This window comes from Macaca thibetana, chromosome 6 (genome assembly GCF_024542745.1).
Source record: "Macaca thibetana thibetana isolate TM-01 chromosome 6, ASM2454274v1, whole genome shotgun sequence".
Taxonomy (NCBI): Eukaryota; Metazoa; Chordata; class Mammalia; order Primates; family Cercopithecidae; genus Macaca; species Macaca thibetana.
Window position 1 is genome coordinate 111144922 of NC_065583.1, and position 26323 is coordinate 111171244.

Below are 26323 nucleotides of genomic sequence, written 5' to 3' on the forward strand. Positions count from 1 at the left end.
TGAAGGAATGATTATGTGTCCCACGGGAATTTTTTGAAGTGTGTTTCTTGATAGCCTCGCTAAGAAGAGAAGCAATAGTACATTTCCCACCCAAAGAGGTATGGAAAGCTCATTGCAAATGACTTTCTGAAGTTGGGAGTTAGTAGTAGCTGGTACATGGGCCTTCTAGCTAGCGATTTACTTAAAATAGGGTAATGGAAATAGCTTAGTTCCTAACATCCACTCTCAGCAGACCCTCCTTCTTTTATTTTAAAAAGGAATTAATGTAGCCTTTGGAATTGTCATTATGGTTCCTTAAGTTACAAAGATCCATGGATCACAAACTTATTATAAACTAACTACAAACTGGAGAGTCCGAGTTATTTGGTGCAAAAATATTGTTTCACCCCTCTCCCCAACTCCTCCCAAACACCCACCCTCTCACCTGATGATCCATGTGTGCAAACAGAGGTAACAAAACGTTTACCTACTGATCTCTTAGGCTGAGGCAGAGCTGACCAAGAAGAGAGTGTAGCGGGGGTTGTTTTGATTTTAAATTTGTTTGTAAATTGGTATTATTTAATTTATCTTTCCTATTTTTAAAATGGTTGTTTCCTTTGCAGCATTGCCTTCAGGCACAACAAAGAATATTTTCTAAAAAGTCAGATGTTAAATAGCAAGAGTGATTCAGCTTATTGTTGTTCTAAATAAATAAACAGGGTCCTCAATTTTTCCCATGAAGAGAGGGTAATGAAAATAAATGACTCCTAAACTTGAGGTCTATTTGAGAGGTGTGGAGATTCTATATTATTATTAAAAAGACCAGTGCCTTAATCTAATATGTCTCTTAGTGACTCAACCCAAACCAATCCCAAACAAGTCAGCAGAACTGTGATTGGAAAAGAGGCTGCTCCTCTGTTACGAATGAGTTAATATTGATTGTGCTGTGGAGGGGGTTGGGGGAGTGTGAATGTGGGGACTCTGCTTAGAGCAAAAACAATAGGAAAACCTCTAAGAGAGACTCCAAGAGGAAACACTACAGTCCTGAATCACTACATTCCCCAAGAAGTAAACAGAAGAGTCTTTCCTCTCATGTGTGAGGTAGAGGTCACTTCAAGTCTCTCAGGGGTAGCATCTGCTGTAGCAGACAGGGATCCCATCTATGAAAGAATTTATGGTGAAAGAAATCCTAAAGCTAGGCCTATGAGAAGGTAAAAAAACAGAAAACAAAAATTTTAGAATTCAACTGTCTCTTGCATAAAATAAGTTAGGCTTTTGATCTTAATTTTCCCCTTTTTATCTCCCTGTCTTTGAATCACTAGTACCTGAGAAAACAAATACTCACTAGTGCCATAGGTCTCTTTGGGTAAATATGAAGAATGATTCCCAGGTTTAAGTCTGCCCTGTGAGCTCTATTTTTCTCAAAATCTTATGTTAAGGATATTGGTCAGCTCCCCAGTTTGTCACATCCTGTTGTTGATTAACCACATCTCTGTGGTCTTCACTCTCCCCTTCCCCCTTTTTTGTTTATGTTTTGCTTTATCCCCCCTCTAACTGTTTTTCTCTTGATTTTTATTTTCTGTTACTGTTACAGCAAGCCTCAAGTTATTTCTCCCATTTTGTCTCTAGCTTTTATCAATTTCTTACTCATCAGAGCATATCAACACCTAAGATTAACATTTAAGTCACGCATCTCTAGGTTAATGTGTTTCTAGCAAAATATACAGGTATGACATCCTGCTGTAATTAGGTAAGGGGACTATGCTTTGCAATTAAAAAAGGAGAGTGGATCTCCTCCTACAAAAGCAATGACCTATTGAAAGCTCATCATGAGTATTAACTGGTGCAACACTTTTGCAAAACAATTAGATAATATTTATCACATTGGAAAATATATGTATCAGTTGACTAAACAATTCCAACGTTAGGAATTTATCTTATTGATATAATCCTGCAATATATAAAGATATACACAGATATTTTATTGAGCATTGTTTGAATAAGAATAAAAATTAAAACAACTTAAGGATCTTATAAAATAGCACTAAATAAGTAAAATATGAAATAGCCATATAATGTAATATTATATACCAGTTAAAGTGGAATAGATCTACTTAGGGTGATATAGAAATGTACATTACAGATTACGTGAATCAAAAAGGTTCAGAATGAAAATGAAAACAAAATCAAAATTTGTGGGATGTAGCAAAAGTGATGTTTAGAGGGAAATTTGTAGCATAAATGCATATATTATAATAGAAGAAAAGATCTAAAATCAATCATCTAAGCTTTCACTATAGGAAACTAGAAAAAGAAGACCAAATTAAATCCAAAGTAGAAAAAAGGAATAAAAAATTTGTGCAGAAATTAACTAAATTAAAAGTGGGAAATCAATAGAATCAGCAAAACCAAAAGCTGATTATTTGAAAAGATTATTAAAATTATTAAGCCTCTAGTCAAACTAATTACAAAAAAGAGAACACAAAATATTAATATCAGAAATAAAAAGGGGACATCACCACAGATCCCATGAACGTTAAAAAGATTATAAAGGCATAATATGAACAACTCTATGCCCACAAATTTAATAACCTAGATGAAATGAATGAATCCCTTGGAAAACCTTATCTGCCAAACCCACACGAGAAGAAGTAGACACTCTGAATAGGCCTATATCTCTTAAAGAAATTGAAGCAATAATTAATAACTTTCCAAAACAGAAAATGCCAGGCCTAGATAGGTTCACTGGTAAATTCTACCAATATTTAAGGAAGAAATTATACCAGTTACCTATAATTTCTTCAAAATATAAGATGAGAGGGAATATTTTCTAGCTCATTCTTTGAGGCCAGCATTACCCTAATACCAAAACCAAACAAAGACAAGAAAAGAAAACTACAGACCAGTATCTGTCATGAACATAGATCAAAAATCCTCAACAAAATTTTAGCAAATTGAATCCAACAATGTATAAAAAGAATTATACACCACAATGAAGCAGAATTTATCCCAGGTGTGCAAGGCTAGTTCAACATTTGAGAATCAATTAATGTAATCCATCACATCAACAGGCTAAAGAAGAAAAATCACATGATTATATCAATATGGACAGAAAAAGCATCTGACAAAATCCAACACGTATTCATAATGAAAAACTCAGTAAACTAGAATAGAGGGGAACTTCCTCAACTTGATTTAAAAATGTCTACAAAAGCCCTACAGCTAACATCATACTTCAAGTTTCTTCAAGTTGGAAACTTGAAACTTTCTTACCAAGATCAGGAACAAGACAAAGACGTCCCCTCTCAGCACTGCTTTTCAACATTGTGCTGAAAGTCCTGGCTAATATAAGACAAGAAAGGAAATAAAAGGTGCACAAATGGAGAAGGGGGGGAAAAACACACCTGTCTTTGTTCTCAGATAACATGATTGTGTAGAAAATCTAAGAGAATTGACCAAAAACAAACAAACAAACAAAAAAACCAAACCAACCTCCTGGTACTTGCAGGATACAAAGTTAATACACAAAAGTCAGTCACTTTTCTATATATCAACAATAAATATAATTTGAAATTAAAAACATAATACCATTTACATTAGCATACCTCAAAATGAAATACTTAGGTATATGTATAACAAAATATGTACAAGATCTATATGAGGGAAATGACAAAACTCTGATGAAATAAACCAAAGGGCAACTAAATAAATGGAGAGAGATTCTGTGTTCATGGATAGGATGGCTCAATTGATCTATAGATTCAGTGTGATCTCAATAAAAATCCCAGCAAGTTATTTGTGTGGATATTGACAAACTTATATTAAAGTTTATATGGAGACACAAAAGATCCAGAATAGTCAGCACAATATTGAAGGAGAAGAACAAAGCTGGAGGATAGTCACTACTTGACTTCATGTCATACTATAAAGCTACAGTCAATAATCAAGACAGAAATGGTGCTGGAACAACTGGATGTCCAAATGCAAAAAAGTAAATAAATCTAGACACAGAACTTATACCCTTTATGAAAATTAACTAAAAATGGATACAGACCTATGCGTAAACCTATAAAACGTTTAGAAGATAGTATAGGAAAAAATCTAGACAATCTTGGGTTTGGGGTAATTTTTTAGTTGCAACACCAAAGGTACAGTTCATGAAAGGAAGAATTAATAAGCTAACATCATTAAAATAGAAAATTTCTGCTACATGAAAGATACTGTCAAGAGACTAAGAAACTAGCTAAAGATTGGGAGAAATTATTTGTGGAAGACATTATCTGATAAAGAACTGTTATCCAAAATATACAAAGATCCCTTAAAACTCAACAATAAGAAAACAAACAACCTCATTTTTTAAAAAATGGGCCAAAGACTTTGACACTTCACCAATGGAGATATAAAGATGGAAAATAAGCATATGAAAAAATGCTCCACATCATATGTCATCATCAAAATGCCTATTAAAATGACAATGAGCTACCACTACAGATTTATTAGAATAGTCAAAATCTGGAACATTGACAAAAACAAATGCTGGAGAGGATGTAGAGCAACAGGAACACTTGCTCTTTGCTGATGGGAATGCAAAAATCCAATTTAGAAGATAGTTTGTCAATTTCTTACACAACTAAATATACTCTTACCATAAAATCCACAGCTTGTGCTGCTAAGTATTTACCCAAAGGAGTTGAAAACTTATGTCCACACAAAAACCTGCACACAAATAATTATAGCACCTTTATTCATAATTACCAAAACTTGGAAGCAAATCAAGATGTCCTTCAGTAGGTGACTGGGTAAACTGTAGTGCATCCAGACACTGGAATATTATTCCGTGCTAAAAAGAAATGAGTTATCAAGCCACAAAAGAACATGGAAGAGACTTAAATGTGTGTTACTAAGTGAAAGAAGTAAATCTGAAAAGGCTACACACCTTATGATTTCAATTATATGACATCCTGAAAAAGAAAACTATGGAGATGGTTAAAAGATCAGTAGTTGCCAGGGACTAGAGGGAAGGGAGAACTGAATAGGTGCAGCACAGAGGATTTTTAGGGTAAAGTACTCTAAGATATTATGATAGTGGATTCATGGACAAATTATTCATTTGTCCCAAACCATAGAATGTACAATGCCAAGAGCATAATGTAAATTATGGACTCTGGATATAATGATATGTCATTACCGTATAATGATGTGTCAATATCAGAAGGTACACAGCTTTGTCTATTACCCATCTGTAGGGGTTGTTGGTTATGGACAAAGCTATGTACCTTCTGTTCTGTTTTACTGTGAACCTAAAACTGCTCCAAAACTTAAAGTCTCTTAAAAAAAAATTCTATGCACAGAAAATGATTTCACTTAAATTAAAAAGAGATGGCATGGTGTTATACTATAACTCAAAAGACAAAATAAATATATATGAGTTCATACTGATATAAATAAATGGTTGAAAATGGAGGAAAAAAGAAATTAAAATATTTTTCCCTTTAGAAGAATTTCAAATAATTTATGTAGATGCCACCCTCTCCAGGAGATGGAACCTAATTAATTTCCTCCACCATGAGTGTGGGCTAGAGTTAGTGACCTGCTTCTAAAGAATGGAGAATGGAAAAAGAAAAACTCGTAACTCTAATATAATTGTGAGAAAAACACCATACAAACCCAAAATGAGAGTCATTCTACAAAATACCTAACCAATATTCCTCAAAACTCAATCAGAGCCCACGTTTCCTACCCCCTCTCAAAATGCAAGTAAGAATGTAATGTTCAAATAAAAAATTTGATGATGTCTCACTTACATGTGGAATAATTCTTTATATGTTAATGGAGATAAAGTTGAATATAGAAAATGATCTTGCTGTCTGGCTAAAATCAGTAAATTGTGTACTTGGTTCTGAAGCATAAGGTTTGAAAAGTCATAGAGGCTATTTTCTCAAGCATAGACTTTTGTGGAGATTTGTCAAGTTTTTTCCATAAATTTGCTTTTTGTTTTGTTTTTGTGTTATAGCTTGGACTGCTTATATGCTTCTTGGCTTCCTTATAGGATTTAAAGTGCATTTCTGGTAACTGGGTCTTGTCTTTTTTTTTTTTTTTAATTAATTCTGACAATTTCTGTTTGGTCTATAAACAATTAATAAAATTACTGATATGGTTGGATTTAGGTCTACTGTTTTATTAATTTTTTTTGTTATTTTTCTGCTTTTCCTTTTTTCTTCTCTAGGATTGCTTTCTAAAAATGTCTATTGTAGGCTGTGTGTGGTGGCTCACACCTGTAATCCCAGCACTTTGGGAGGCCAAGGCAGGAGGATTCTTGCGGCCAGGAGTTGAGACCAGCCTGGGCAACAAAGCGAAATCCTGCCTCCACAGAAAATAAAATAATTAGCCTGGCATAGTGGTGCATGCCTGTAGTCCCAGCTACTCATGAGGCTGAGGCAGGAGAGTTACTTGAGCCCAGTGAGCTATGATCATTGCCACTGCACTGAAACGTGGGTGACAGAGCAAGACCCTGTTTCTCAAAAACAAACAAACAAACAAACAAACAAAAAAACCAACCAAAAATGCCTATTGTATTTTTAGATACACCTTTGTGCATTATTTTTAAAGGTTATTCTAGGGGTTTCAGCTGTATGAGTCCATGCTACCTCTGTCCTTTGTGCTGTAGTTATTACATGTAGTATGCTAACATACATTGTGAATTCCATGAGGCAATGTTATGCTTTTTTGTAAATAGCCTTCTGAATTTAAAAGAAATAAAGATGAAAAGGTCTTTTATGTCTACCAAGATATTTACCATTTTTGATGTTTTACATTCTTTTCTATAAATTTGTGTTTCTATTTGGTATTGTTTCCTTCCAGCCTGCAGAATTTCCTTTAGCTTTTCTTCTGGTGCAGATAACTAATCATAAATTCTTTTAGTTTTATTTTATATGAAAATGTTCTTTATTTTGCCTCATTCTTGAAAGATCTTTTCACTGCATATTGAATTCAGGTGTAACAGATTTTTATTTGTTCTGTTTTTAGTTATTTAAAAGATATTGTTCCACTGTCTTCTGGCTCCAAAATTTTAAATGAGAAGTTAGTATTTTTCAACCATTGTTCTACTGTGTGTAATGTGTGGTTTTATCTGACTGCTTTCAAGACTTTTTTCCTTATCTTTGTTTTTTAGCAGTTTAACTATGATGAAACTACATACAGTTTTCCTGTTTGAAGTTAATTAAGCTTCTTGGATCTGTAAATTTAAGTCTTTTAACAAATCTGGAAACTTTTCAGTCATTATACCTTTACATATTTTTTAATGCTCACTCTCAACTCTCCTCTCCTCTCTCCTCCTGAGACTCCTATGACACATATGTTAGATCTTTAGTTATTGCTTCATAGGTCCATGAGCTCAAGAGGATATATTCTATTTTCCTCAATCTATTTCCCTCTGTCTTTCAGAGTGATCATTTCCATTTATCTGTTTTCAAGCTTACTGACTCTTCTGTATTTTCCATTCTATGAAGCACAATGAGTGAATTTTAACTTTTAGATATGGTGATTTTCAGTGGTAAAATTTCAATTTAATTCTTTTTTTTAATAGTTTCTGTTTCTCAATAGAGATTTATTATCTTTGAATTCATTGTAAGAATATATTTCTTTATTTTACTGGGGATAGTTTCTTCATATGGTAATAAATTTCATATTATACTCTGGACATTGTGAATGATTGGTTGTAGGTATTCTGATTTGTATTACATCCCTCTGAAGACTATTGATGTTTTATTTCAGCAGGCAATTACCTTTGTAGCTCAAACTATATAGCATACTCTCTCTTTGTTGTTGTTGTTGTTGTTGTTATCATTAAAATAGAGACAGGGTCTCACTATACTGCTCAGGCTGATCTCAAACCCCTGAGCTCAAGTGATCCTCCTGCCTCAGCCTCCCAAAGTACTGAGATAACAGGTGTGAGCCACTGCACCTGACAAGTTTAGCTTTTCTTGTTGTTTCTTTCTTTCTTCTTTGCTGAGGTGCATTGAGTCTACCAAATACATATGTGATTCAGGGGTGATTCAGATACTTAGAAAAAATATATGTAGAAAATTTGGAGCTCCTTCTCACTAGTTCACTTTTTCAGGGATTTTCCTGCCTATTTTCCAGTAGCTGTGGTTGCCCCAAATTATGACCTTTGATTCTTTAGTCTAGAAAGACTTGGTTTTTCTATTAGAATTTTAGTTACTCTGTGTGGCACTGACTTTGACCTGCCTTTCAGCAGAAGACATAAATACTCTTAACTCACCTGCACCAATCCCTTCTATCAAATCTCAGTTTCCTTTCAGAATTTTCCTACTTGAGTTTACTCTCTAGTACCTTTGGATATTTCATTTTTCTTTGTATAATTTGTCCATGCTTTGTACTTGTTATCTGTTGGATGCTAGAGTCTGGTAGAAACTTTCTTGATTATACTAGAAGTGAAAAAATGGTTTAAAATATAATCAGTTTCTTCTCTTCTGAAATGGAAAAAGTGTGATCTGACCATTTCCCATGGGAGTTAAATAATTGGGGGCTAAGAATATATTTGGAAAAAATACAAACTCAATTAAGTGCCACATTGGGTTTCACTTGTAAATATTACCACTATGTAAACAGGCTAGACAAAAACATAAAATATATTTTTATAAACCCCTTCAGATATAATTCTACTTCAAATTCATTCACAATATAGGAGGGGCCTCGTCTTAATTCTGTGATGTAACATTTAAGAATAGGAGACAAAACATTTGTCCAAGGCTCCTGAAAATAGATACTAACCCCAGAGATGTTCTCTAAGGCTTTAAGTGGGTCTTCCAGAAACCCTAAATCCCCAAAGCATATTTTAGATGAAGTTTTCAAGTACTGGTCATAGATTGAGAAGAGGGAAAGTAATATTAATGTACGCAATATCCAATGTTGGCAGTGGGAAATGGTTATGTATGGAGATATGTCCCAAATAAGTATTTATGGAAAGAATATTAGAGCCACTGGTGTAAACCTCTATATGAAGAGAAACTATGAGAGGAAAAGTTATTATATATAATTAAGAAGTTCTGTGTGGGGTTAGTTCTGCATGCGTGCCTTCTGAATCAGACGTAGGAGGAGGAACATTTTTAAGAGGATTGAAAGCTGAGTTTCTTGATCTTTTCTGAAATGTGGAAACTTCAGGGCCCACTTTCTGTCTCCTATCTGTTTTTATGACTGGTTGCCCCATAGGACAGGCATCTGAGAAACTGAAAGGAAGGGAAACTGCACAGAGACGAGGGTCAGGTCCAGACCTGGACCCACAGCTCAAATGTAATTCATTAATCTTTGACAAGTGTGAAACTTAGTGGCTTGTGATGTGTGAAACTAAGTTATTGCAGCTTGAATGTCTTTAGAGCCAGTGATCTGGGAGAAGGAAAATTAGATGTGGTTGCATTCATGAGCTAGATCAAGCTGGTTTCCTGGTTTAAGCATCTCTGCTGATGGTGTACCTGGTGCTGGTGGGCTTATAGCAATCTGTGAAAATGTCTTTCAAAGACTCCAGGAGAGCTCTGTGCTCTGTTCCTAGAGGAGTCCCCAGCCAAGCAAACTTGGGGGATCCGAAGTTTTATTGGGAAGCAAGGACTTGCCATGGCTCAAAGAAGCTTTTGCACCTGCTCATTATGGAGCCTTCCCTTGAAAGGTCTCCATATTTTTATTCAGTTTCATGTTTTAATTGGCCTGGGGTCACTTTGGCTAGAGAGTTTCTGCCTTTTCTTTAGATTGTTTTCTGGAGAACAAAGTCACCCTTTAAGCTCTCTTTAAAGAAGTCCCAGGCAGGTCCCTGGCTGTAGTGGGCCCTGGAAGCCTCTGTAACCCTTCCAAAATTCTCCTTTGTCTTTTGTGGAGAAGATGGCCAGAATGGCCAAAGATTTACTTACTACCCTTGTGAGGCTATTTATCTGAACCAGTGGTGATTTGCATTAAAAGGAGCTAGTAGAAATTCCCCTAAGAGGGCACTCTCTAAATTATCTCCCTTCCATCTTTTTATAATTTCTATCCCCTCAGACTTTACCCATCAACCAACACTGTGCCACCATGTGAGGTTGTGACAGCTGGGTGACAGGTCACCGTAGAGAAGTGAATGCTGATTGGGATGCAGGTGTTATGCTGGCAGAGATGGAGACATCACCAAACAACAAAGACATCCAAGAGCTCTCTTTTATTGGTGATCATCCTTTCATGCTTCATTCTGTTTCAGTCTGAATTAGTGGGCTTCCATAACATCCTTTTATTGGTGATCATCCTTTCATGCTTCATTCTGTTTCAGTCTGAACTAGTGGGCTTCCATAACCTCACTAGATTCTAACCTTGAAAAATCTCAACTTAACCCTGGAATTTCGAATTCCCTGTGTTTTTTCCCATTGCTGTATTTACTTTGCCCCAGAACATATCCTGTTTGTTTTTTACCCTAAACTTCAGAACTGATTTCCAATTTTGATCTGTCCAGATAGAAGACTTCAACAGAAAGTCCTTTCTCCTGACATAAACAAGCTTTGATGAGATAAATTATTCACAACTATTCCAGGAAAACATTTTCTTCAAAAATTGTTGTTATGCTGTAAATTCTGGGATATATGTGCAGAACATGCAGGTTTGTTACATAGGTATACATGTGCCATGGTGATTTGCTGCATCCATCAACCCATCATCTAGGTTTTAAGTCTCGCATGCATTAGGTGTTTGTCCTAACGCTATCTCTTCCCTTCCGCGCCCCCCTCCCCACCCCGGAACAGGCCCTATTGTGGGGAAACTGTTGTCTTAAATGGCAAGTATGAAAAAATGGCATTTTTTTCTAGAACATCATGTGTTAAATAGAAAATATAAGCAGTTTCTTGCATTTGGAGTGCAGTAAAAACAATATGAGAAGGACTACTATGGGAATGTGGATAGGTACAAGTTTTCTGAAGGGCAATATGAAAAAACATTTGAGGGATCTTAAAAATATGCTTATCTACAAATTCTCCTTGTAGAAATAAGTGCAAAGGTACTAAATATTTATTGATAATGATTGCATTGTAATTAATGTAACCCAAGTCCTCCAAATGAGAATTAGGTAAATACTGAGTAAAATCATTTAAAACTGCTGATATAAAATTATTGAATCATATAAAATGTTGATTTACAAAGCAGCATTTTTATATGGTTCAACATAATATATCATGGGATGTTCATATGATAGACTTCTATGCAAGTATTGACAATCATATTTTTAAAGAATATATAAAGCCGATAAATAAAATGTGTAAAAAAAGGTAGGATATAAAGGTAAGTATACATCATGAGATCTCAATTTTATTTCATTAAAATACGTGTTTGTGTATATATGTACCTACATGAAGTGAAAAATGACTGGATGAAAACATTCTGTTAATAATAGTTCCCTGGGTGATTGAATTGTTAATTTTTGTTTACTTTTGTCTTTATACTTTTCTGTCTTTCCCAAAATTATGTGATTATAATGTATTCATATTCTGTATTTTCTCGTAAAGTCATATAGTAAGCATTTTCCATGTTGTTGCATACTCTTCAAAATCATTTTAATGGAGTCACAATAAACTAGTCACTAGAATTACATTAATTTCTTAAATATCTGTAAATGGTAGGTTTTTAGACTAATCCTTCCTTTTTTCCTTCCTTCCTTCCCTCCTTTCTTCCTTCCCTCTCTCCCTCCTTTCTTTTTTACTTCCTCCCTCCCTTCCTTTCTTCCTAATATAAACAGTAGAAGATCCTCCCTGTATTTTGGATTTTCCCATGAAATATATTCCTAGACGGAAGTCACTGTTAGGCATGAAGAGGGCAGGGTGAGAACGACCTGGAAGCTAATGTTGCCAGTGTGCTTCCCAAGAGTCTCGTCCCTGGACCCTGTCCTGCTTTTGAAGTACTAGAAAGATACTGTTCTAACACTTTTTCTTGTTGTTAATGGAAGCATTATTCTTTCCTACAGTTCTGATTCCAAAGCAGCAGCATTTTAAAAGCTCAGCTCAGGTGGAACAGCTCAGCATTTGCAATTCCTGCTAAACCTCAGAGAAAAACTCACTGAATCAGATAAAAACATCGCTGGTCTGTCAACACACGTAACTTCACAGTTTTTGTTCTTCCTCTTTGTTCTTACTAGAACTTGGGCTGCCCGGGCTTGCTTGGTGTAAACCCACCTGGAAGCTCATGGGTAGAGGGGTTCAGAGTAAGAAAATGTGACTGCTGGGTTGCCCAGAGCCCTTTCATGCGTGAGAAAGTTCTGCTTGCAGGGTGGCAAGGATCAGGATCAGTGTGTGTTTTCTATCCACTGGTAAAACGTGGATTGGAGAAATATTGCCTTTTCCTTCAGAATGCTTTGGTGTCTGGACACATGACAAGCCTCAGAAGCTTTGATCTGACTTTAAACTGGTCTCCCATCTTGTTTTTATTTGAACAGAGTTTGAGGCAGTCAGAGGATACATAAGGGTGGCATCCTTTGACCTCCCTGATGTTTGGAAGGTAAACCACCTCCATCCCTCAGACCAGGAATGTAGTCATGTGAATTGGTATCTGCAGAGTACCTGACGCAGCTGGGGGGCCAGGCCAAGCCAGCTGCAAAAGAACTTGAAGTGTGGGAAAGTTTCTTAGGGCATAGTAATAACTGTATGGCAAAGCCCAGGATAAAGTTGCTACTGTCTGCTTGTTCATTCACAAGTACTTATTGAGCTTCTGCTATGTATTGGGTGATAGGCTGGGCCTGCAAATAGCATAAAACTATTAACTATAGAGTAAAACAGCCTTCCTGCTTTCAAGGAGCTCATGAGAATGAATGAGACAGGTAAGTAAATGGATCACTTAGAACTCTAGCGAGATGGTGATACAAGAGCAATGAAGAGAACATTGCAGGGACATAGAGGAAAAGCGCCAGGATTGAGGAAGCTTCCAGAGGAGGTGAGGCTGAGTTGGGAGTAAAAGGATAAGTGGTGTGTTGCTGCCAGGTGGTGGAAGGAAGGGAAGAACATTCCTTTCCATGGAGGGGCAACCAGCACTGCAGGTCTGGGGTTGGGGGCGGCTTCTCTCTGAATGTGAGCCAAATACTGTTGACTGTCCCCAGACTGTGTCAGTGTCAGGTGTCTTTTCAGCCACTGACAGTCAAGTGTGGCTGCCTTGTTTGTAGCCTTTGATAGAAGAGTAAGAGGCTATGTTCAAGAAATAAACCAAAAATATCTGAATTCAATGGCTAGTAGGTACTTTCTGTTACATCCAGATCTTTTTTTTCTTCATAAACTTTTAAAAGAACAATAACACAATTATTTCTAATTATGAAGCCAACTCATGGTTATCATTAACATTTCAAGCAACACATAAAAATAGAAAGAAGAAAGCATCCCCCAAGCCCTTCAACTGAGAGGTCACCACTGTTAACATTTGCTGAGCATTCTTCCGTATACCCACAGAGAAACACTTCTATAGAAATGGCATGCAGGGCAGTTTAACAGGTGTATTGTGCTGGGGCTGTGCAAAGCACTTGGCAGATAGCAGTGAACACAAAAGATAGGGGCCCTGATTAGTGAAGTTTCACATTCAGGCTTAACTTAGGGCAGACTCCCGCAAAGGTAAAGCTGATTGCAAAACCCCATGTGGAGCTGGAGCCCTTCCCATTATAGGGCGTTTGCATAAGCTAGTTTCTCTGCCTGGATAGCTACCTATTCCCAATAGGTATAATTCTATGATATATATAATTAATGAAAGTACGTTTTCTGCTGTATAGATAAAGCATTGATTAATTATTGTTTTTAATCAATGACATATTGTTAGATTTTTAGCTTGTTTTACTTTTTTCTATTATAAGCAATTCTGTAGCAAATACCCTTTTATATATATTTATCTTAGGATGAATTCCTAAAAATGGAATTATGAGATCAAATGATGTGCACATTAAGTTTTTGGTACATGTTACCAGATATATGCTGCCCTTCTGAAAATTTCTATCAACAGTATACAAAATACCATTTTCCACGTCCTTTCAAACACCAAAAATCCTCCGTTTATAAAACCTTTGACCATCTGATGAAACTTTATTTTTATTTGTTTACTAACTAAGTTGACCATTTTTCCTTTGTTTATTCATCCTTTGTATGTCTTTTTTTGTGAATGTCCTCTTTATCTCCTTTGCCTATTTTTTTTTTCTAATGAGACACTGGTCCTTTTCATATTAATGATTTGCAAATGCTCTTTGTATATGGTATTAAGAGCATTAATGCTTAGACTGCCATACATGTCATAATTTTTTTCATGTACCATTTGACATTTTATTTTTATATTGTCTTTTTGCCTTGGAGATGCTAAAATAAACAAACAAAATTAATGTAGTCAAATCTAACCACTTTTTCTTTTATGGTTTTGTATTTTTATTTCATCTTGTTCATCCAGTTCTTTTCGTAGGGGCAAATGGAAAACTTCCCCCTTGCCGTCGGAAGGTTTGCTAAAAATCAACTGACAAAAGACAGATTAATAGAAGAAAGGGCACACAAAGCTATTAATGTGTGTGGGAGTCATACAAAATAGAACGTAAAAAAATGGCAGGTGGTTGATGCTTTTATGCCATCTTGAAGTTCCAGAAAGAATAGGGGTTTGGTGAGTGGTAAAACACGGATGGGACCAGGAGAAGAGGAATCCTTGCTAGCGAAGGTGGTCTTGTTATGTAGATGAAACGTCACAGGTAGAAGCTCTCAGAGAGGATAGATGGTGAATGTTTCTTTCAGATCTTGAACGATGTCAGACTCTCAGTTCATCTTTCCTAGGTCTGGATGAGAGAAGGCTCTCAGAGAAAGCCTGGCTTCCTCAATGCAGATTTTCTCTACAGATGCAAATCTGCCCCTAAAAAAGACAGCTTTCCAGGGCTAATTCTGTTTGCTGGCTCTCTGAACAGCCATCTCAAAATATGTCCAAGAATTATATTTTGGGGTAAAATATTTGTTTTCTTTCATTATCATATTGTCTTATTGTGCCTGACTGAATTTTAGGCTTCGATGGAAGCCAGATGGCTAAGAATACATTCTAATAAGACAGGGACTGTTTGGTAAAAATGGGAAAACATCTACAGAATATGTCTGGGATCATCTTTATTCACTTATTAAAAGGCATGATTTTATCTTTTTCCCCATGGTTTGTGGGGTCTCCATGCTCTGGTTCTGGGACAATCTGAGGGCAGGCGTATGTAAGAGGGCCTTCCCACAAACACAAAATGAAGAAAACCATCTCTTCTTTAAGAAGAGAGTTCCCTGCCAGTGCCAGTGTGGACAGGACAGTAGTAAGGACTGAACTGAGCCCAAGTAACAGGCAAAGGCAAATTGATGTGAACGTTAAAATCCGTTCTAAAGAGCTAACATAGAATAGCCATCATTTCTTAAATATCTGCTCTGTGTTCTCTGAAGCCTTGAATGATAGATAATCTTGTCTCGTTTTATATATCTCAAAAAACCAACCAACAAACAAGACTTATAGAGGTGAAATGATTGGACCAAGTACATATAGTTAGTACGTAGGAGAACTGGGATTTAAATTCTGATCTGAGCTGAGCCAAAAGCTACTAATGCAGCAAAAAGCTACTATTGTTGAGTACACACCTTGACAGGCTTGTGCTGAGTGCTTTACATATATTATTAATAACTCCTTATATATATATATATATTTGTTTTTTGTTTTGTTTTGTTTTGTTTTGAGACGGAGTCTTGCTCTCTTGCCTAGGCTGGAGTGCAGTGGCACAATCTCAGCTCACTGCAAGCTTCGCCTCCCAGGTTCACGCCATTCTCCTGCCTCAGCCTCCCGAGTAGTTGGGACTACAGGTGCCCGCCACCACGCCCGGCTAATATTTTGTATTTTCAGTAGAGGCGGGGTTTCACTGAGTTAGCCAGGATGGTCTTGATCTCCTGACCTCGTGATCCGCCCGCCTTGGCCTCCCAAAGAGTTGGGATTACAGGCATGAGCCATGGCACCTGGCCCAGCTCCTGTAATATTATACCAACCATTGGAGGTACACATTTCTCTTTTAAAGATAAGAATGCTGAAGCCCAGAGCAGCTAAGTAGCATGTCCAAGCATTACCAGAAAGGGGTCTCGATTCAGACCCTCAAGAGAGGCTTCTTGAGTCTCATGCAAGAAAGAATTTGGGGCATAAAGTAAAGTGAAAGCAAGTTTATTAGGAAAGTAAAGTAATAAAGAATGGCTACTCCACAGCCAGAGCAGCCCCAAGGGTTGCCGGTTGCCCATTTCTATGGTTATTTCTTGATTATATGCTAAACAAGGGGTGGATTATTCATGAGTTTTCTGGGAAAAGGGTAGACAATTCCTGGAGCTGAGGGTTCCTCCCCTTTTTAGACCATATGGGGTAACTTCTGAATGTTGCCATGCCATCTGTAAAGTGTCATGGCACTGGTGGGTGTGTCTTTTAGCATGCTAATGCATTAAAGTTAATATATAATGAGGCTTGAAGATGACCAGAGGTCACTTTCATCACCATCTTGATTTTGGTGGGTTTTGGCTGGCTTCTTTTCTGCAACCTGTTTTATTAGCAAGGTCTTTATGACCTGTATCTTGTAACTACCTCCTATCTCATTCTGTGACTTAGAATGCCTGTCCTCCTGGGAATGGAGCCCAATGGGTCTCAGTCTTATTTTACCCAGCTTCTATTCAAGATGGAGTTGCTCTGGTTCAAACACCTCTGACACAAGGTCACACAAGTAATAAGTTGTAGAATCAGGAATTGAACCACGACATTCTGACTTTGATCCCTGTGCTTTTTCCTTCATCCAGATTTTTTCCTTCCTTTTTATTTTAATTTTAAATGACAGCACCTTTGTTATTCTAATATGAAATGCTCATGCTTATTATTAAAATTTCAAACAATACAGGAAACAAATCACTGTTGTTTCTACCATTTCACGCCACTTGCTCCAAACATGTTTTCTGAATTAGCAATTCTTCTTTAGGAGAATTTGTCACCTTATTTCTATTCCCCCAAACCCCACTTTGAAGGTTATGTCCCTGCCTATTATATATTCTTTATGAAAATATATTTTTTGGGTAGCTACTAAACCAGGAATAGGAATAATTTATATAATTACCAGGCAATCTTGGTATTGTCAAGCGTGACCAAAGTACCTAGAAAAGTTAATAAGTGAGTGATTGTTTAATTACTTAACTACTAATGATTTTCCAGGAATTGAATGATTTGGTTTTGCACCTGAACCTTTTGTATTAAGTCAATTGGAAATAACCTGTGAGGCAGAAGAGTTTGGACTTCAAAGGTCATTGCATTAGGGTCACCATGGGGTTATGCTGAAACATCGATCGGGATATTGACTAGCTAGTTATTTTAATGCATCCTCTTTTTAGTAGGCCTGGGTAGCACAGTGAGTGACAATAAATAAACAAATAAATAAGTAAATAAATTTGTGCTTTCCAAATCCTGCCCCCAAAGTATAACGTTTTCTGTGATCTGCTTACATTTTATTTTAATTGCAACCTTACTAGAAAAACCTTACTAGAAAAGCTTGGCCACAAATTAAATTTAATTAATAAATGATGAAAAACAGATTTTGGAAAATCTTTTGATGCATAGAGATCATTTGTGTTTGGGTATTCTCTCCACTTCTTTTCCCAGCACACACACACACGCACGCATGCACGCATACCCCAACCACCCCCATAATGTCTCCTTTCACTCAACTAATTGGTTTGGAGATATTCAGCAAGAACTGGGACATGAATAATTCAATGAGAGTTATTAGAAGCAACAGTAAGAAAATATTTTTTTCCTGAACACACAGAAAAAGTTTCTCATTATGAGAGCAGGACCTCTGAGCAGTGTCAGAATCACCTGGAGAGCTTATTAAAACACGGATTGCTGGGCCTTACCGCTAGAGATTTTGGTTTGGTGGGTCTAGGTGGACTCTATGAATTTGCATTTCTCACACATTCCCATGTGCTGCAGATTGTGGTGGTTTTAAACTATGGCCACAAATTCTTCAGTACTTCTTTGAGCTACTCTGTCCTTATGCCTCTGCTTCTGTACCCCTCCCATATTCAATTACCAATAAGACCTGCAGATTTTATCCTGTAAATGTTTCTCATGCCTACTGACTTCTTTGCACCACCACCATTGGCCAAATCCCTTCATCTCTCACCTGAACTGTTGTTAATTGTGTCTGTTTTCTTCCATGCCTCTAATACTGCCCCTGCCTTAAATCCATCTACCACTCTGCAGACAGTGTGATCGCCTAATACTAAAATCAATGGCCTCTTGCCCTTCTTTCCTGTGAAATTCTCATTCATCTTTTAAAACTCACTTGAGAAATTACCTCCTCAAGGAAGCATTCCTTGAACCCCCAGCTTGACTAGATGGCTTCCTTCTGTCCTACATATTCCCTGTGCATACTTTTAAATTAATTTCCCATTTATTGAAATTGTGTGCAGTGTTTTTTTTCCATTAACATGTAAGTTCCTTCAGGCAGAAACCATAGCTTACTCATCTTCCTAGCACAAACTCCTAAGATAGTAACATAATAGATGCTTAATAAATGTCAGACTGCACTAAGCAGTAATGCTGGATTAGGCAATGAGGACATGTTGGGCATTCATTCATTCAACAAATATTTATTGGGCACTTTTATGGGCAGAATTGTGCACTCCCCCCTCCCATTCAATGTTTTGAAGTCCTAAATCCCAATGCTTCAGAATGTATATTTGGAGATAGGGTCTTTAAAGAGGTAATGAAATTAAAATGTGACCATTGCAGTGAGACCTAATCCAACATTACTGGTGTCTTTATAAGAAGAGAAAATTAAGACACAAACACAAGGAAAGAATGCCATCTATAAGCCAAGGAGACAGGTCCCAGAAGAAACCAACCCTACTGATACCTTGATCTCAGGCTTCTAGCCTCTTGAACTACGAGAAAATAAATTTCTGTTGTTTAAGTCCCCCATCTTTGGTACTTTTTATGGCAGCCCTAGCAAACTAATACCAGCACCTATTATGTATCAGGTATTATTCCAGGTCATGGGGAGATATAGATGAATCCTGCATATAAGGTTCCTGCCTATTTGGAAATTACAATCTGCTGAGTGTCTCTTATATGTGAATGACTATTTCATTAAACACAATAAACAGGCTTCCCCACGTCCAGCCATGGATGACACAACCAAATACCGGCTCTCAAGAAATTTGTAACATAATTGCAGAGACAATGCTTAGCATGCATAGTAAAATGAAGAGACAATTCAAGATCAACTTAACTGAGGATAATTTGTCTTTAGGGATACTAAAATGAGGTAAGATTGTTTAGGACCAAGTATATGGGGATATGTCCTAAAAAGATTTCAAGGAGGTAGAACTTCAGAAAGGCAGGGCTTAAATCAAGAGGAACAAGACCTATTATCAGGGAAAAGAGCAACATGAACAAAGATATGGAGGAAGTTAGCTAGATGCCTTCATGGGGTGGAGTGGAGACTGTGGCAAGATCATCTGTCAGAATGTTGAGAGTTAGTAGCAGTAATTGCCGCTATTCTTGCATATTTTCTGTAGCAAACACTGGTTAAATGCTTTATTTATAAACATTGCCTCCTTTTATCTTTAAAGCAAAGCTATAAGTAGTTATTATTTTCAATATACAGGTCAAAGCCCAAGATTCAAAGCAGTAAGGCAATTATCTATGGCTATTACCATTTATTTGTTAAAAAAAAAAAAAACAAAAACGAAAGAATAGATGATACCTAGCCAATAATTGTTAAAAAAAAATCTTCTGTTAAAGGAAATAATAAAATGAAAGCAATCGAAAACTTGATCTGGTGGCCATTTGTAGGATGATACAGATCAGTGCTTCTCAAACTTGGCTGCACATTAGAATTGCCTGGAGGATTTTGAAAAGTCCTGATGCCCAGACTGTATGTACTCCAGTTTCCAAGAACTTTACTAGAAATCTCTGTTACCTCAGATCTTTCCATCTCCTCCTCTCCCATATACACACAGCCCTAATAGAAGTTCCCTCCACCTCTTCTATTTCCATTACAGTTATTTTTATCTGATTTTGCCTATTTCTCCATATCACACTCATTCTCTTAAAAATATGGTGCCCAATATGTACTTTCCTCTTGTAACAAATCTACTGAACACTGTTCATCTCTTCATTTGTATTAACAGATTTAGAAGCAAGTCTCTTTAAATTTTCTTCCAGTTTTTGAATATATGTGGAGAGCATCTCTCTCTCTCTCTCTCCACCCCCCATCCATCTAACTATGATACTTGCAAGGAAGGGCACCTCTGGTATATATTGTAAATATATAATCATCTCTTTTTAATTTACTGATATCTCTGCATAGCTACTTGATCTCTTACATCTATTGTAAACTTCTATTTGTCTGTCTGAGTTTGCTTCTTCTCCCCACTAAGTTCCCCAAGGGTCAAGAGCCATACCTGTTTTATTTACCCTGAATATCACCTAGTCGTACAAAGCAACTTCACAGGTAGTAGTAAATATTTTTTCCAGAAAGATGTCAACAGCTGCTTGTGCCAAAAGAAAGGCTAAGGGCTTGCACTGCCTAACTGAGCATATTAGCTATAGCTTCAGTGTAAGTTTTCAATTAAGATGGAAAACACAGCTGGCAGGGCGAGAGTTGTATTTTTTTCTTTAGCCCACCAAGGCTAGGCACGGCCAGATGCTCTGTAACAGGGAGGGGCACGAGTGCTCGCCGAGCCTTTCCATCTGTCCTGCAGCACAATGATTCTGCCTGAATGATTCATCTCACTCCATTTCTACTTTCCTACAAGGTAACACAATCAATCCTCTTAAACAGTGGTTCTCAGATCCATTACCCCAGGAGTTCATACAGACTGAAAATATAAATATGGTTAGGAAATGTTTAGATAAATTAATGTAAGGCAGGTCTATTGACTTGTGTTTTGGAAGGGAAAGGGAGGTTTGGGATGTGTTATTCCAACCCCTGCAACTATCTCCCAGAGCAACCCTCTCTTAACAAATGACTGCTTGACCCTGTTTTTTGGAAATGTCCAACTGTCTTTCTTTACTTGTTTCAGGGGTACAGATACGCAGACTTGATTCTGCATCCATCCGGTACAATTTCAGTCTGAGATGCTCCTAGGTCAGCAAATGACTCTGCCCTCCATGTGGTTACTGAATCCCTAAAAGAAATAGAGATTTCAGAAAATCATAGAGGTGTCTCTTGTTCTGATAGTCCTTAAGTTACTGGCCAAATATATAAAGTAGCAAATTTCAAATCAGAGTTCTACAAATGCCTAATAAACTACTGACCGAGTAATCTGTGATTGAATTTATCAATACCAATAGGAAAACCACAGGAGAACCTGAGGGAACATTCTGAAGAAGATACCTAAATTTATAGCTAAGATAGTCATCTGAAGGGATTTGATTCTTTCTCTAAGAAGAACGGAAACACAGTTTGCCATCATATCCTTCCATACTGCCTTTCCAGTAAAATTGAGAGGATGACTTATAATTTCTCTTAAGTGTTCATTTTAGGCCTTGTTGTTTTACTTTTCAGGAATGTTCCAGACATTGCAAATAAGAAGAGTGAAGGATGACAGATCAATTAGCTGAGAGATAAAAAATGAGAAGACTGGGGGGACATTGGTACTGGAAAATTTCACTTACCTGAGCAGCCAGGATCCAGGGGAAGCTGACGTTGAAGAGAGGATAAATACAAAGTGTTTCCTGGTGCCTTTACTAATGTGGCAATAGAAAGAACAAGCTCAAGAAATTCAATCAAAGTTGCAGATAATAGCAACTTCCCATTGCTTTAAAAAGTAATAATAACCACAACACACTATGAGATAAAGCTCCAGGAGAAACAATAAAGAGAAGAAATGCACCTTTGAGAGTTGGGGTTCTAAATGGCAATAATCACTTGCCAAAGATTATCGTGTGACTATTAGCCACAACTATTCCTCATCCAGCAAGAGCTGAGGATCATAAGAGCATCAGAGATTCATCCTGTGTGAAAGGTGAGATTGCAATGCTCAAATGCTCATGAGGCCTGAGCCCCATCACTAAGTTGAAAAGCATTTATTTTCTTAAAACTGAATTATCAAATGTGGGAAGGGGCATAAGGGGCTGCCTTATTAGGAAAAACATTCATAATGCTGGATTTAGTTAAGTAGTGAACAGTTTTCAATATGCTCTGAAATTAGAAAAACAAAATGCTAATTCTGTAAGGAAATTAACTCAAAACCAGGAACAGCAAATATCATTATGATGTTCAATTGAATACATCGGTCATGAATGCTAACATAATTGAACGGATGCAGATAGGCTGCAGAATTATACGTTTCTCTCTAAGTTTTCATGGCCTGGTTTATTATTTTATTTGAGTAAATCATGGCAATGTATGGTCTTCACACATCCAAAGCCTTCTTGAAGCCAGGGTGTGCCCACTAGCAGGCAAGGCCTGTTGCAGCATTGAAATGAGTTACTGGCTTTTTTTGCTGCCAAATAGGGGATGATTTTTCCCTAGATGTAGAATAAGCAGTGATAAAACCGCCCAGTCTGAGCTTTTTATTGTGAATAAAAAGTGAAAACTACTTAATCATGAGGCAACCCAGCATTTTAATAGAGGATCCAGGCAATTTTTAAAAAATGACCCTATGGCATAATGGAGAACTTGATGCCATTGATGGTAATCATGGTCCGGAGAGGGAAATAATTGAATAGGCTGAAAGATGCTACATGTAAAGGTTAGGGATGACAGTTATTTTTTGGATTATATTTCTCTTTTAGGCTGTTCCCTCTGGGATTTTTTTTCGAAGCTGGTATTATCAATTTAAGCTTTAGCCCTTCCATCAAAATTTTGTGAAAGACTCTAGCTCTGATAAAATTCTCATATTTTTTCTCGTGTGTTCTACAGAGGAGTGGAGTGGATGGAGGGTAGAGAGGTTGCTCATGGTCAGATCCCGAGATCGGCAAGATATTTACTCGAAACCAACTCAGATTGTGCAAGTTCACATGAATGTTGCTGATTCATTTTTAACAACTTTGTGTAGGTTGACATATACAATAACTGCATATATCTAAAAATACATAGTTTCGATACATTTTGATATATTCACATACCCATGAAACTATCACCATAATCAAGACAGTGAACATAGCCATCACCCCTAAAAGTTTGAGTCATTTTGTAATCCCTCCTCACCCCACCCTTCATTCCCAGGCAACCACTGATCTGTCACTACAGATTAATTTGCATTTTCTAGAATTTTATAAAATGGAATAATATTTACTCCTTTTTGCCTGGTTTATTTCCCTCAGCATAATAGTTTTGAAATTCACCTATATTGTTGTATATATTAATAGTTCATTCCTTTCTATTACATTTAATGAATATACTAAAATATGTGTATCCCTTTTCATTGTAGGTAGTATTCCATTGTGTGACTATACCAAAATTTGTTGATTTATTCACCTGTTGATAGACATTTGGGTTGCTTCTATTTTTGGCAATTACAAATAAAGAGCCTAAGGACATTCATGTACAGGTCATTGTATAAACATATTTTCTTTTTTCTTTTTTTCTTGCAGGTAAATATCTGAGTGGAATGGCTGGATCATATGGTAGGTATATGCTTAATTTTAAAATGATGATATGTAATATTTTTCTTTTCATCGAGTTCAGAATGTTAATATTTTCCTTGAGACTTGTATTGTGTGTGTGCACATATTCATATAATTTTTATTGATACATAAAATATACATATTTATGGGGTACATGTAATATTTTGATACATACATATGATGTGTAATGATCAAATCAGGGTAATTAGGATATCTATCACTTAAGAGATTTGTCATTTCTTTGTGTTGCAACCATTTCAAATCTTCTAGCTATTTGGAAATATATGATATATTGTTAACTATAGTTGCCTTACTATTCTGTTAAACACTGAAACTTATTTCTTCTGTCTAACTATGTGTTTATACCTATTAACCAACTGTTCTCCATCTCTCCATCCCCCTCCCCAGCATCTGGTAACCATCATTTTACTCTATCTCCATGAGATCAACTCCCACATATGAGTGAGAATATGCAATATTTGTTTTTCTGTGCTTGGCTTATTTCAGTTAACATAATGATCTCTGGTTCCATCCACATTGCTGTAAATAACATGATTTCATTTTTTTATGGAAGAACAGTATTCCATTGTGTAAATGTATCACATTTTTTTTTATCTGTTTGTTGGTTGATAGACACAGGTGGATTCTATGTCTTTGCTATTATGAATAGTGTTGCAATGCAATAAACATGGGGGTACAGGTATCCCTTTGATAATGCTGACTTCCTTTCCTTTGGATGAACATCCAGTAGTGGAATTGTTAAATCATATGGTAGTGCTTTTTTTTTTTTGAGAAATCGCTATGCTATTTTCTATAGTGGCCGAACTGATTTACATTCTCACCAATAGTGTATAAGAATTTGCTTTTCTCCACATTCTTGCCAGCACCGTTATTTTTTATCTTTTTAATAACAAGCATTCTGACTTGGGTAAGATGAAATCTAATCATGGTTTTGATTTGCATTTCCCTGATGATTAGTGACATTGAACATTCTTTTTTTTTTTTTTTTTTTTTTTTTTTTGAGATGGAGTCTGGCTCTGTCGCCCAGGCTGGAGTGCAGTGGTGCGATCTCGGCTCACTGCAAGCTCCACCTCCCGGGTTCATGCCGTTCTCCTGCCTCAGCCTCCCGAGTAGCTGGGACTACAGGCGCCAGCCACGACACCCGGCTAATTTTTTGTATTTTTAGTAGAGATGGTGTTTCACCCTGTTAGCCAGGATGGTGTTGATCTCCTGACCCCGTGATCTGCCCACCTCGGCCTCCCAAAGTGCTGGGATTACAGGCGTGAGTCACTGCGCCCGGCCTGAACATTCTTTTATATACCTGTTGGCCACTTCTTTGCCTTTTTTTGAGAAATGTCTGTTCATATCCTTTGATCATTAAAAATCGGATTGTTTTCAACAACTGTTGAGTTGTTTCAGTTCCTTGCATATTCTAGACATTAGTCCCTTGTCAACTGAATAATTTGCAAATATTTTCTCCAATTCAACAAGTTGTCTCTTCACTCTGTTGATTGTTTCGTTTGCTGTGCAGAAACTTTTTAGTTTAATATAGTCCCATTTGTCTATTTCTGTTTTGGTTACCTGTGCTTTTAAAGTCTTAGCCATAAAATCTTTGCTTAGACCAGTTTCTTGAAGCATTTACCCTATGTTTTCCTGCAGTAGTTTTATAGTTTTGGGTCTTATGTTTAAGTCTTTAATCCATTTTGAGCAGAATTTTGTATATGGTGAGAGAAAAGGGTCCAGTTTCATTCTCCTGCATAAGGATACCTAATTTCCCCAGTACTATTTATTAAAGAGACCATCTTTTCCCCAAGGTATATTCTTGGTAACTTTGTTGAAAATCGGTTTGCTGTAAACGCATAAATTTAATTCTGGATTCTCTGTTTTGTTCCACTGGTGTATGTGTCTTTTTATACCAATATTATGTTATTTTAGTTACTATAGCCTTGTAACATATTTTAAAGTCAGCGAGTGTGCTGCCTCCAACTTTGTTCTTTTTGCTCAGGATTGCTTTGGCTTTTGGGGCTCTTTCTTGGTTCCATACATATTGTAGGATTATTTTTCTATTTCTGTAAAAAACTGACACTGGCCTTTTGATAGGGATTGCATTAAATATGTAGATTCCTTTAGGGAGTATGGACATTTTAGCAATATTCTTCCCATTCGTGATCATGAGAAGTCTTTCCATTGTTTGTTGTTTCAATTTATTTCATCAGTGTTTTGTAGTTTTTCTTGAGAGGTTTTTTACCTAATTGTTAAACTTATTCCTAGGTATTATTTGTTGATAGCTATTGTAAATGGAATTACCTTCTTTATTTCTTCTTCAACTAGTTCATTATTGATGTATAGAAATGCTACTGATTTTGTATGTTGATTTTATATTCTGCAACTTTACTGAATTTATCATATCTAAGAGCTTTTTGGTGGAATCTTCAGTTTTTCTAGATGGAAGATCTAGAAAAGGAACATCTGCAAAAAGGGACAGTTTGAGTTTCTTTTTTCCAATTTGAATGCTTTTTTATGTCTTTCTCTTTCCTGATTGCTCTGGCTAGGACTTCCAATACTATGTGAATAGGAGTGGTGAAAGTGGGCATCCTTGTCTTGTTCCAGTTCTTAGAGGAAAGGCTTTCAGCTTTCCCTCATTCAGTATGACGTTAGCTATGGGTTTTTCTGTTCTTTTCTTCTCTTCTGAGACAGGGTC

At 36.6% G+C, this 26323-nt stretch overlaps 1 protein-coding gene and 1 long non-coding RNA gene across 2 annotated transcripts in view; one reads left to right on the top strand and one right to left on the bottom strand.

Annotated features, from left to right (window-relative positions):
• Positions 1 to 1526, bottom strand: part of MRPS36 (mitochondrial ribosomal protein S36) — a 587034-nt gene extending 585508 nt beyond the window's left edge. The window contains exon 1 of the mRNA XM_050793603.1: positions 1523 to 1526. The gene's annotated coding sequence lies outside the window, so the exon portion shown is untranslated. The remainder of the gene's footprint in view (positions 1 to 1522) is intronic.
• LOC126956567 (uncharacterized) overlaps positions 1 to 26323 on the top strand; it is a 165007-nt gene that overhangs the window by 81832 nt on the left and 56852 nt on the right. Inside the window, exons 3-4 of the long non-coding RNA XR_007726412.1 lie at positions 21557 to 22016; positions 23590 to 23622. This is a non-coding gene — a long non-coding RNA (uncharacterized LOC126956567). The remainder of the gene's footprint in view (positions 1 to 21556; positions 22017 to 23589; positions 23623 to 26323) is intronic.